This window comes from Bufo bufo, chromosome 5, assembly GCF_905171765.1.
Source record: "Bufo bufo chromosome 5, aBufBuf1.1, whole genome shotgun sequence".
Classification (NCBI taxonomy): domain Eukaryota; kingdom Metazoa; phylum Chordata; class Amphibia; order Anura; family Bufonidae; genus Bufo; species Bufo bufo.
Window position 1 is genome coordinate 177,187,793 of NC_053393.1, and position 13,205 is coordinate 177,200,997.

Below are 13,205 nucleotides of genomic sequence, written 5' to 3' on the forward strand. Positions count from 1 at the left end.
TCATTCGCTGGCGCAAAATCGGGATGCCCTTCTTACCCCTAAACCAGGATCATTGGGAGCGGAGCAGCTGCGCATCATAGCCACGTATGATGAAGCACACAACACAGTGAGAGAGTTGTTGACGACCTATTGGGGTATTTTAAAATCAGACCCAGACATTGGAGATATGATAGGCGACGCACCTCTGATCACGTACAGACGTGGGCGCAGTTTGAGAGATCGCTTGGTCCACAGCTTCTTTCAGGCCCCTACTACATCTACTTGGCTGAGTACCAGCCTCAAAGGGACCTTCCGCTGTGGCGGGTGCGTGGCTTGCCCTGCAATCCAGACGGGCGCTACATTCATTTGCAGCGTCACTGAACGGAGATTTACCATCAGATCGTTTGTAAATTGCAAAACGAGAGGCCTGGTTTACTTGGCCACTTGTGTTTGCGGAAAACAATATGTGGGTAAAACCACAAGGGAATTCCGCAGAAGAGTAGCAGAACACCTTAATGACATCCGCAAAGGGGCTGATACCCCTATTGCCAGACACAGGTCAACTGTACACGATGGTGATGCGGATGTCATTAAATTTCAGGCTGTGGAGGTGGTTAGAAGATCGCCAAGAGGAGGCGACTTTGACAGGCGTCTATTACAAAAAGAGACACAGTGGATCTACCGCCTGTATGCACTCCAACCTCATGGATTGAATGAGTATAACTCCTTTGTGTGTTTCCTCTAAAATTCCATGATAGGGAGTGCAACGGGGGTAATAACAGGAGTGATGATATACTCTCCGCGATCCCTGTGTCTCAGGAGTATTGAACACTAGACAATTGTTGCCAGTAAGTCAGTAGAAGTGTGATCACCTGGGCCCCTGATTGGGTCATAAGAAAGCAGGGGTATGGGAGTGTAGCCACTAGTTTTGGTTTATACCATATTATACTAGAAACCACCCCCTCTGTAACTTATAGAGGGAATACCACTTTAATACTCGACTGATCTCGGTGTTACCACCTGGGATTAACAATGCTGCAGGGTCCCCTCTGTGACCCTGTGGTGTTGTTCCGACCATTACCGTTTGATGTCCTCAACATAATGTACCGATGACCGCTCAGCTGTCCTCGTCCCGACCGCTGCTGTACCGTGCCGCCGGACTAGTAAGTCGCCGCATGTAATAACTCTATTTTTAATGTATGAATGTTGTGACATTCATCTGGGCCCGTCTCATAGAGGGGGCGGTACAATGGGGGCGGGATGGATGATGCGGCGGTGCCGCGCCTCCTGCATTCTCATTGGCCGCTCTGCAGGCGTGGCTCAGCAGAGGGGAGGAGGACTCTCCTTATATTTCGTGCACTTGAGCGGCCGCGTTCGGCCACCTCGTACTGACAGCTGCAGCCTCTGTCACGGAGGCTTAGCAGCTTTGATCATTTGTCCTATTATCCACAGATTTATGCTCCTGACGAGCCGAGTATGGCGAAACGCGTCGAGCTTGGTGTGGGGATAAATTAATGTTCATGTTGCCTGTATTGCGCTCACACTGCAGTTGAGGTCTGCGGTTCTCAGCCCTCTGCAGTTGATGAGCAATTGCAATCAAGCCCTTCTGTTCCACCCAGCTTAGCCTAGTGTCCCTTGATTCGTGCCTGCAGGGCCGACACTCTGACATCTGATTCACACTGAACGGATGGTTTCCAGTGAGGTCGGCTTCTGCAGGCAGATGTTTATCAATGGATTAGTCTATCTTAACTTTAGTCCAGGGCTCTATTAGCTGGGAGTGGTTCAGAGCACTTTGACCGCACCACAGTGCATACTTCTGGTGGATTGGATCTAGCACGGCCCCATGGCCTTATGATCCAGCCTGCAGTACAGCACTAGTTGCGGCATTTCTAGTGACCCCGTCTACAGCTGCATGTACCGCATCTTGCGGTTTCACAGGTCCTATTCACCGACCCAATACTGGGCAGATGGCGTCCTAGAATTTTAATATAGGTTAGTTCCCTTTTCTTTCCCTTGTGTTGAATTAATAAAGCATTAGTTTTAACAGTAACATAGCGTTCCAAACGACAGTGATATAATTTTGATAGGTGGAACGTATACCTCATACCAGTTATACCAGTGAAATTTTCTAACAGAAAGAAATAAGGAAGGGCTACCTCCTTGTCCAGATAGAAAAGGAAGAATACCCTTGGCAGAAAGGGGGAAAGTGGTCTCAGGATGACCTTATCCTGATGCAGAGTCAGAAACGGGGGCTTAGCTGAAAGTACCGCAAGCTCAGACACTCACCGTAACAATGTGAGGGTCACAAAAAAGGCAACTTTCCGAGAAATAAGGCGGAGAGGAATTTCTGAGGGGTTCGAAGGAGAGCACTTGTCCAGAACTAAATTGAGGTCCCAGGGAGGAGTAGGTCGATAGTACGGAGGGGTACCAGTCGAGGAACTCCCTGGATAAACATACCAACAATTCCTTTCAACAGCCACGGGGCGTTGAAAGGAAATGGAAATGGACAACAACTGGCCTTTGATGTAGCTTAGAGCCAACCCTACATCGAGGCCTTCTTGGAAAAAGGTGATAAGGCGAGGAATGGAACAATGAATAGGACAAAAGTGGTGGCCTTCCCACCAGCAAAAGAAAGACCTCCATGTACGGCAGTATAATTTTGGAGAAAGTCAGCTTCCTAGCTCTCAGCATCAGTTGGATCACCGGATCCGAAAAACAGTGACCACCACGCCGTCAAACGAAGTGTGTCTGAATGCGGGTGGAAGATCCGACTTTGGGAAAGGGGATCTTCCCTGGAGGTAGTGGCCATGGGGCATCCGCTAGCAGAGTTATCAGATCGGCGTACCACGACCATCTGGATCAATCCAGAGCGAAAACGATTGATGGGCCGCCTTCTGCCTAGTGCTTCTTGAGAACCCTGCGGAGCAGCAGCAGGGGTGGGGGAAATACGTACAAGAGCTTGAACCTGTGCCAAGGAACCACCAGGGCGTCTCTTGCTACCGTTCGGGGGTCCCGGACCGGGCCACGAAGCATGACACCTTGTTGTTCAGCCTGGATGCCATCATGAAGACGTCTGGTGTCCCCCATCTGTTGCAGACTTTGTCAAAGGCGTCTGGATGGAGGGAACATTGTACATGGTCCAAGCGTTCACTGCTCAGGCAGTCTGCTATCCAGTTGTCCACTCCCGGAATGTGGACCGCTGATAGAGCTGGAACCGTCTTCTCCACGCCTTGGTGATTTAGGTAGGCCACCGCGGACTGTACTATGTGATTGAGGAAGACCCTCCCCCAACACATTCGACTCACATTTGTTGTTAGAACTGGCCTATGAGAGGGAGGAAGCCCTGCCCATGGACCGTTTGGAGGGATGGGGCCACCAGTGGAGTGAGTGGGGAGATGCCGCTGAGAGGAGCGACCGGGGAGGGCATAGATTTGTCCCAAGACCTGAGGATTGACCTCAGTAGAGGACAGGTGTGGAACTGTGCACAAGCTATGGCCTCCCTTGATGCCACAATGACACCTATAATGACAGCACCACCACTCCATCTGGTGAGAGGGAGTAATGTAGGAAACTCACAGCATGTGAACTCAATAAGTAGGTCCACTACTGCCATTGCAAATATCTGGTCTGTGCATGGATGCAAATCAGTTATGGCCCAAGGGCCAGCATAAAGACGACACCAGTCACAGCTATGACATCTATTGGTAGCATAAAGTGAGGAGCACATCCACCTGAGAAGGAAAAGTAGACACAGTCACCACAGCTAAGCCCAATGTAAAGGTTTCACCTATAGAAGAGGGAATGCGGTAGCAGCCACAGCATCCACTCCATATGGAGTAGATTAACGTTAGAAACTACAGATCCAGCGCCCAGTTCAAATCCTTCATGTAAGGAAGAAAGTTACACGATTGCCATCACTGCAATGAGAGTGAACTCAAACACTGCACCTGAGAGGGGGTTACCGTTATACAGAAATAGTCACAACATCTAGGGCTAGCACAAAAGATACCATACAGTAGAAGCCACCCCATAGGCCCCTGGAGGAGGAGAACATATGGATACGAAAATTGTGGGCTGGACGGTGCAGCCTAGTAGGGCACAAAGCCAGGCCCTCGAGTAGGAGTGGGGCTGAACAGAAGGACTTCCCACCAGAATGGGGCTCCGAGAGGGGAACGATGGAAGCCCGAGACAGCACACCGATGCCTGAAAGAGAAAAGCAGCAGCCACCCCATGAGGAATGCGACAGCTGAAAACACTCTGACAAGGAAGATGGTGGTGGTGCGGGCGGATGCAATTATCACTGACTGGAGAAGCCCAGGAAAAACTCCTGCAGTGGCTGGTGCAGAACCTCTCCCCGGTCTCTGGCTTGCCAGGGGCCTGTGGTGGTGCAGCATGACTGCAGGAGGGACCGGGCTTGCTGAGGATAGTGGTGCTGCAGCACAGCTGCAGAAGGGACTGGGCTTTCTGGGGTCAGTAATGCCAGCAGCAAAACTGAGAGGTGTGCGCGGGAAGGTAGGGGGGGTTGGGGGTGCTCCCTTACTCATCCGATTCCCGTTCCCTGAAGGATGAGGCCCTGTCCAGCCTTGGCTCCAGCAGGCTACTTCAGCCTCCCAAGTTGCTCCCTTTGGTGGGGGAGGACCGGTGCCAGAAGTAGAGAAGGCCCAAGGTTGGCGGGTGGTAGAGTATTTAGTGGTCTGCCATACCGCCTTTTCTTCTGTCCTGGCTACTGTGCATGGTAGGGGGCATCCCGCTGTGCTGCCAGGTGGGTAATCGGCAGCTAATTTCACCCTGCACCCAAGGGTGTGTAAAAGCAAGACCTGCAAAGCAGATGTCTGCCTTCTACAGACACCAAGCTTAAACTGATTAGCTCAGTGCCTGCAGGAGGGGTATAGTTGGTGGGAGGAGTTAACAATTTTTGCTTAGTGCCCGCCTCCTAGTGGCAGCAGCTGTACCCAAGGTCTTTGCCTTCACTGCAATTTACCTCATGCACCTTTCTAAAAGGTCAGAGAACAAAATAAAAAAAATTGTAGGAGTGCTTCTTTAAATACAGATATTCTGATCTCAGCAATCCATGGCCAAGATTGGAATACCCATTTTACGTGGTCAGGGTTAAACAGCAAAGTGGGCTGTACTGAGCCATTCCATAACCCCTCTTCCATTCACTTCTATAGGAGCTACGCAAACAGCAAAGCACAGCCCTCTTGGCAGCTTCCATAACTCTGCCCACCTCTAGTCGCCACTCATGGCAGGTACCCCTTTAACGTCCTAGTAAATTTAAATGCAGCTTTCAAGGGTAAAAAACAATAAAAAAAATGGGGATCCTCTGTATTGCAGAAAACCAAATAAGAAAACATGAAACAGCTCAGCAACAGCCAGAAAAATATCCAGTAAGCTAGTCTTAAATGTGTAAGCCGATGCATGGAACAAAGACGGCAAAGCCGGAACCCCAGTACTAATAAGAATTAAGATAATTAGCAAAGGTTCAGCCCCATTGAAAGTCCTTATTTTATTGTAATATCACGTTATCACGGATTAATGTGCATCCATAAAACAACTGCTTATGTGATTTAGATTAATCCTGACCCTTACTCACAGCAAACTCCAAAAGTTGCAGACAATAGTATATGTTCCATGAGGGGCAAAGCAACAGCACATATAAAAGAACAACATAGAGAACAATGTAGGAAACTGCAACAAACTGCAGCATGAAGAAGTGAATGGGGTTGCATTGCAACAGTAGGTAGTAGGTATCCAAACCTGCTTAATTTCTGGTGACTGACGTGTCGCAGCAACTTGAGAGTTCCAATGCAACCCCAATCATTTTGATTATTCTACAATGTACAGTAAACTACCATCACGGAGCTCCTACAGTATCTCCGGCCATGCAATGTGTGTCACTGCCAAAGTTGCCTTATGTCGTAATGTACTGTACAGTAGCATCGTAATGCTGTGATCTTTGGCCGCACAACATCTGATGCACCCAAATTTGGCTTGTGGTTACCTTAAGAGGTGGACTGATCTAAAAAGCATAAGTGGTTGTTTTATGGATGCGCAGTCTTCTGTATTAGGCTACACGCACACGACCGTTGTGTGTTTTGTGGTCTGCAAATCGTGGATCTGCAAAACACGGATGGCATCCATGTGCGTTCCGCAATTTGCGGAATGGCACGGACAGCCTTTAATATAACCGTCTATTCTTGTCCGCAAAGGAAGGGGAAAGAGATCCCCGAAACGTGTTTGATGCTACCAAGTACATTCCCAACAAGACATCCTCACTAGAAGCCCGTGCGCCAACATTCCGATACATACAAAAATTGGAGCGCTCCTGAATAGAAAGAAAAGTTCGGAGGATCAGCCACCCAAATCGGTCAGTACAAGTCCACTTCTCGCGAGTACAAACCTAGGTCACATGACCAGACTCGAGATTTTGGTATAGCGATTGAAAGATAGCAGTGGCGCACGAGCAAGTTGAGACGCCGAACATTCAAACCGCAGATGAAACAAAGTTACCGTGAGTAAAAACCGGATGCCCTCCAAATTTATATTTGATATTTATCGAATACTGGAGAACGATGTGTTGTTACTATATATGAGAGAATAAGTCTAACATATAGTCAAGGAGACTGACACAGACACAAGGAGTGTATTGATTGGATAGACTACATTATAACTTTGGGATCTGTTCAATCATTCCCTATCCAGGAATTTTGGTTCCCCCTTTCTGTACGTTTTTGGATATATCTTTTATTGGACTTTTTAGATGTACTTTTTATTATTTTTTATCTATTTTAAACACTGTTCAGATTTGCTGCAGCAAGTATCCAACTTCCCATTGAGATTGGTTTGAGTATATGTCTGTATTTTATGTGATATATTAAATATTGTGAATAATTCAGATAATACTGCTATGATTGATATTTAACTCTTACGTGGGAGTGCCAGTCTCAAATTACATTACAAAGAATAGGACAGGTTATATTTTTTTTGCGGACCACAGAACGAAGCATTGGATGCGGACAGCACACGGAGTGCTGTCCGCATCTTTTGCAGCCCCATTGAAGTGAATGGGTCCGCATCCGAGCCGCCAAAACTGCGGCTCGGATGCGGACCATAACAACGGCCGTGTTCATGAGGCCTTAATGTGATGCTACAATAATTACAGACTTTTACCAGTGCTGGAAAACCTTTGCTGACTTCTGTATTGTACAGTATATAATGCAGGTACAATGTATGGACTACAACATTCACCTAGAGACAGTAAATACACAGAGATGAAGCAGAGCTAAGTTTGCAACCTAAAGCTTTTCAGCTGCACTATTTGTGACTCAAGTCTACACATTAAGATACCAGATTATGTTCAAGCAGAATTCTATATATATTTTAAAAAAAACTGCTGTGCTGCATCTGTATGATGCCAAACTTGTAAGCAAACATGAGGCAGATTTTGCTGTGGATTTCACCCTATGCATTCCAGTGGAAATCCACAGTGTAACCTGATATGCTGTGGATTTAAAATCGGCACCGCAGGCCAATTTACGCTGCAGATTTGTGTTTTCTGCAGCAAGTTGGTGGAATTTGTTTAAATCTCATTCACTTTTCACTGAAAAGCACTGTAAATCCACTGTATATCCATCCCGAGTGGAGTTCACATTGTTACTAGTAATACACTGCTCAAAAAAATAAAGGGAACACAAAAATAACACATCCTAGATCTGAATTAATTAAATATTCTTCTGAAATACTTTGTTCTTTACATAGTTGAATGTGCTGACAACAAAATCACACAAAAATTAAAAAATGGAAATCAAATTTTTCAACCCATGAAGGTCTGGATTTGGAGTCACACTCAAAATTAAAGTGGAAAAACACACTACAGGCTGATCCAACTTTGATGTAATGTCCTTAAAACAAGTCAAAATGAGGCTCAGTAGTGTGTGTGGCCTCCACGTGCCTGTATGACCTCCCTACAACGCCTGTGCATGCTCCTGATGAGGTGGCGGACGGTCTCCTAAGGGATCTCCTCCCAGACCTGGACTAAAGCATCTGCCAACTCCTGGACAGTCTGTGGTGCATAGAGCGAGACATGATGTTCCAGATGGGCTCAATTAGATTCAGGTCTGGGGAACGGGCGGGCCAGTCCATAGCATCAATGCCTTCGTCTTGCAGGAACTGCTGACACACTCCAGCCACATGATGTCTAGCATTGTCTTGCATTAGGAGGAACCCAGGGCCAACCGCACCAGCATTTGGTCTCACAAGGGGTCTGAGGATCTAATCTCGGTACCTAATGGCAGTCAGGCTACCTCTGGCGAGCACATGGAGGGCTGTGCGGCCCTCCAAAGAAATGCCACCCCACACCATTACTGACCCAATGCCAAACCGGTCATGCTAGAGGATGTTGCAGGCAGCAGAACGTTCTCCACGGCGTCTCCAGACTTTGTCACGTCTGTCACATGTGCTCAGTGTGAACCTGCTTTCATCTGTGAAGAGCACAGGGCGCCAGTGGCGAATTTGCCAATCTTGGTGTTCTCTGGCAAATGCCAAACGTCCTGCACGGTGTTGGGCTGTAAGCACAACCCCCACCTGTGGACGTCGGGCCCTCATATCACCCTCATGGAGTCTGTTTCTGACCGTTTAAGCAGACACATGCACATTTGCGGCCTGCTGGAGGTTATTTTGCAGGGCTCTGGCAGTGCTCCTCCTGTTCCTCCGTGCACAAAGGCGGAGGTAGCGGTCCTACTGCTGGGTTGTTGCCCTCCTACGGCCTCCTCCACGTCTCCTGATGTACTGGCCTGTCTCCTGGTAGCGCCTCCATGCTCTGGACACTACGCTGACAGACAGAGCAAACCTTCTTGCCACAGCTCGCATTGATGTGCCATCCTGGATAAGCTGCACTACCTGAGCCACTTGTGTGGGTTGTAGACTCCGTCTCATGCTACCACTAGAGTAAAAGCACCGCCAGCATTCAAAAGTGACCAAAACATCAGCCAGGAAGCATAGGAACTGAGAAGTGGTCTGTGGTCACCACCTGCAGAACCACTCCTTTATTGGGGGAGTCTTGCTAATTGCCTATAATTTCCACCTGTTGTCTATCCCATTTGCACAACAGCATGTGAAATCGATTGTCACTCAGTGTTGCTTCCTAAGTGGACAGTTTGATTTCACAGAAGTGTGATTGACTTGGAGTTACATTGTGTTGTTTAAGTGTTCCCTTTATTTTTTTGAGCAGTGTATAACCTTTGGCAACAGCAGTGAATAGAGAGGAGAACTCAGTTTTTCTGATAATTTTGATTAACAAAGTCCTATAGTCTTAACCCCTGATCACCCCATATAGACTCCCAGATCACCCCCCTGTCATTGATCACCCCCCTGTAAGGCTCCATTCAGACGACCGTATGCGTTTTGCGGATCCACGGATCCGCAAAACACGGACACCGGCAATGTGCTTTCCGCATTTTGCGGATCCGCACATTGCCTGAACTATATAGAAAATGCCTTTTCTTGTCCGCAATTGCGGACAAGAATAGGACATGTTCTGTTCCGCAAAAATATAGAAGTGTGGACCCGGAAGTGCAGATCCGCAATTCCGGATCCGAGCGGGACAAAGTCTGTCCCCATAGAAATGAATGGGTCCGCAATTCCGTTCCTCAAAATGCGGAACAGAATTGCGGACGTGTGAATGGGGCTAAAGGGTCCCTTCTCACTGCCAGTTAGTTAGCCACTTGTTAGGTAGTTAGCGCCCACCGCACCGCAGTCACTGATTAGCGTCATCGCTGTCGCTAATCAGCACTAGTACTATATAGTATCTGTAAGTGATCAAGACTGATCGCAATCAGATCTATATCAGTACATTAGGGTCACCTTAGGCTCTACAAAAAACGCAGTGTTTGCCCGATCAGGCCTGATCTTGTGCGCACACTTGCGTTCAGTCCGCCCCACCGCAGTGACAGAAATGTTTTTTTTCCTGATCACTGCAAAAACACCGTAAAACCGCTGCGGCGCTATAAAGATCACTTTTGAGCTTTTTGGATCTTTATTAGCGATTGCAGCTTTTTTTTTTTTGCACTTTTTTTGGCAGAGATTTTTTCATTCACATTGATCGATGCGAATGAAGAAATCTGTGCCGTTCATTTTTTCTTTCAGCCCAGAGGCTGAACGAAAAAAAAAAATCTCATTACCCATATGCTCAATATAGGGCCTCATGCACACGACCGTGCCGTTTTTTGCGGTCCGCAAACCGCGAATGCGCAAAAAACAGAAGGCGCCTGTGTTGACTTCCGCAATTTGCGTAACGGAACGGGCGCCGGCAATATAAATGCCTATTCTTGTCCGAAAAGCGCGGACAAGAATAGGACATGTTTTATTTTTTTAGCGGGGCCGCAGAACGGAGCCACGGATGCCGACAGCACACGGAGTGCTGTCCGCATCTTTTGCGGCCCCATTGAAATGCCGTTTTGGCGGCTCGGATGCGGACCCAAACAACGGTCGTGTGCATGAGGCCTAAGGAGAACAGCAGAAACTCCTAATGCTGGCCATACATGTAAAGATTGCGGAGGCCCTCAAATGCCAGGGCAGTACAAACACCCCACAAATGACCCCATTTTGGAAAGAAGACACCCCAAGGTATTCGCTGAGGGGCATATGGAGTCCATGAAAGATTGAACTTTTTGACACAAGTTAGCGGAAAGGGAGACTTTGTGAGAAAAAAACTTTAAAAAAATCAATTTCCGCTACTTGTACCAAAAAAAAAAATCTTCTATGAACTCGCCATGCCCCTCATGGAATACTTTGGGGTGTCTTCTTTGCAAAATGGGGTCACATGTGGGGTATTTATACTGCCCTAGCATTTTAGGGGCCCTAAAGCGTGAGAAGAAGTCTGGAATCCAAATGCCTAAAAATGCCCTCCTAAAAGGTACTCGTTGGACTTTCAACCCTTTGCGCATCTTGGCTGCAAAAAAGTGTCACACATGTGGTATCGCCGTACTCAGGATAAGTAGGGCAATGTGTTTTGGGGTGTCTTTTTACATATACCCATGCTGGGTGAGAGAAATATCTCTGTAAAATGACAACTTTGTATAAAAAAAAATGGGAAAAGTTGTCTTTTACAGAGATATTTATCTCACCCAGCATGGGTATATGTAAAAATACACCCCAAAACACATTGCCCTACTTCTACTGAGTACGGCGATACCACATGTGTGACACTTTTTTGCAGCCTAGGTGCGCAAAGGGGCCCAAATTCCAATGAGTACCTTTACGATTTCACAGGGCATTTTTTACGCATTTGGATTCCAAACTACTTCTCACGCTTTAGGTCCCTAAAATGCCAGGGCAGTATAAATACCCCACAAGTGACCCCATTTTGGAAAGAAGACACCCCAAGGTATTTCGTGAGGGGCATGGCGAGTTCATGTAAAATTTTATTTTTTGTCACAAGTTAGTGGAATATGAAACTATGTAAGAAAAAAATAAAATAAAAAATAAAAAAATCATTTTCCGCTAACTTGTGACAAAAAATAAAAAAAACTCCATGAACCCACTATGCCCATCAGCGAATACCTTAGGGTGTCTACTTTCCGAAATGGGGTCATTTGTGGGGTGTTTCTACTGTCTGGGCATTGTAGAACTTCAGGAAACATGACAGGTGCTCTGAAAGTCAAAGTGCGTAAATTCATTTTTTTGCACCATAGTTTGTAAACGCTATAACTTTTACCCAAACCAATAAATATACACTTATTGCATTTTTTTTTTATCAAAGACATGTAGAACAATAAATTTTGAGAAAAATTTATATAGAAATGTAGTTTTATTTGAAAAATTTTACAACAGAAAGTGAAAAATGTCTTTTTTTCCAAAAATTTCGGTCAATTTTGATTAATATAAAAAAAAGTCAAAATGTCAGCAGCAATGAAATACCACCAAATGAAAGCTCTATTAGTGAGAAGAAAAGGAGGTAAAATTCATTTGGGTGGTAAGTTGCATGACCGAGCAATAAACCGTGAAAGTAGTGTAGGTCAGAAGTGTAAAAAGTGGTCTGGTCATTAAGGGGGTTTAAGCTAGGGGAGCTGAGGTGGTTAAGGGGGTTTAAGCTAGGGGAGCTGAGGTGGTTAATAACTGGTTAATAAGTGACAGGGTGGGGGGGTGTAGTGTGGTGCTTGGTGCTACTTACAGAGCTGCCTGTGTCCTCTGGTGGTAGATCCAAGCAAAAGGGACCACCAGAGGACCAGGTAGCAGGTATATCAGACTGTCACGGCCATGCCCATGACTCCTTTACCGCATGCGGTTGCCTGCGGTTTTGTATGGGCGTTCAACCACGGGTGAGGGCCGCTTGTCTGTGGCCTCACTTGTGGTTGCCGCGGGCAACCAGTGTTTTTAGCAGCAGAGCAGCCTGTGCGTTGCTAGGCAGCTTGCTGCCTTGGCATGCGGTCACACCTAGCAACCTTCTGTTAGGTGTGTGTGTTGTGTGCACCGTGTGTTATGTCATTGTGTGCACTTTCCCCTTTAAGTGGTGTTTTCCCTTCCCTGGTGATGGAAGGGTTAATCTCCTTCCTAGTGTGTGTGCACTGGGTGTGTCCGTTTGTGGGTGTGGCTGCCTGGGCTATAAAGCCTCAGTTTCCTTTTTTTATGATCACAAGGGTGGCCCACACTGGCAGATGGAAAAGACCAGGAGAGTTCCTCCAGCTTACAAGGCTGGAGTACCCCTCAGAAGTCTGTCTCAACTGAGGCTTTATAGCCCAGGCAGCCACACCCACAAACGGACACACCCAGTGCACACACACTAGGAAGGAGATTAACCCTTCCATCACCAGGGAAGGGAAAACACCACTTAAAGGGGAAAGTGCACACAATGACATAACACACGGTGCACACAACACACACACCTAACAGAAGGTTGCTAGGTGTGACCGCATGCCAAGGCAGCAAGCTGCCTAGCAACGCACAGGCTGCTCTGCTGCTAAAAACACTGGTTGCCCGCGGCAACCACAAGTGAGGCCACAGACAAGCGGCCCTCACCCGTGGTTGAACGCCCATACAAAACCGCAGGCAACCGCATGCGGTAAAGGAGTCATGGGCATGGCCGTGACACAGACGCTGTTAACAAAACAGCGTCTGATATACCTTTCTGGGGTTAAAAAAAATCGCATCTACAGCCTGCCAGCGAATGATCGCCGCTGGCAGGCTGTATATCAACTCGTTTACCTTGCGATCCTGTGAACGCGCACTCC

The 13,205-nt window shown here is 47.2% G+C and overlaps 1 protein-coding gene across 3 annotated transcripts in view; it reads right to left on the reverse strand.

The window, feature by feature from the left end:
- MPPE1 (metallophosphoesterase 1) overlaps nt 1-13,205 on the reverse strand; it is a 141,391-nt gene that overhangs the window by 78,459 nt on the left and 49,727 nt on the right. The window lies entirely within an intron of this gene.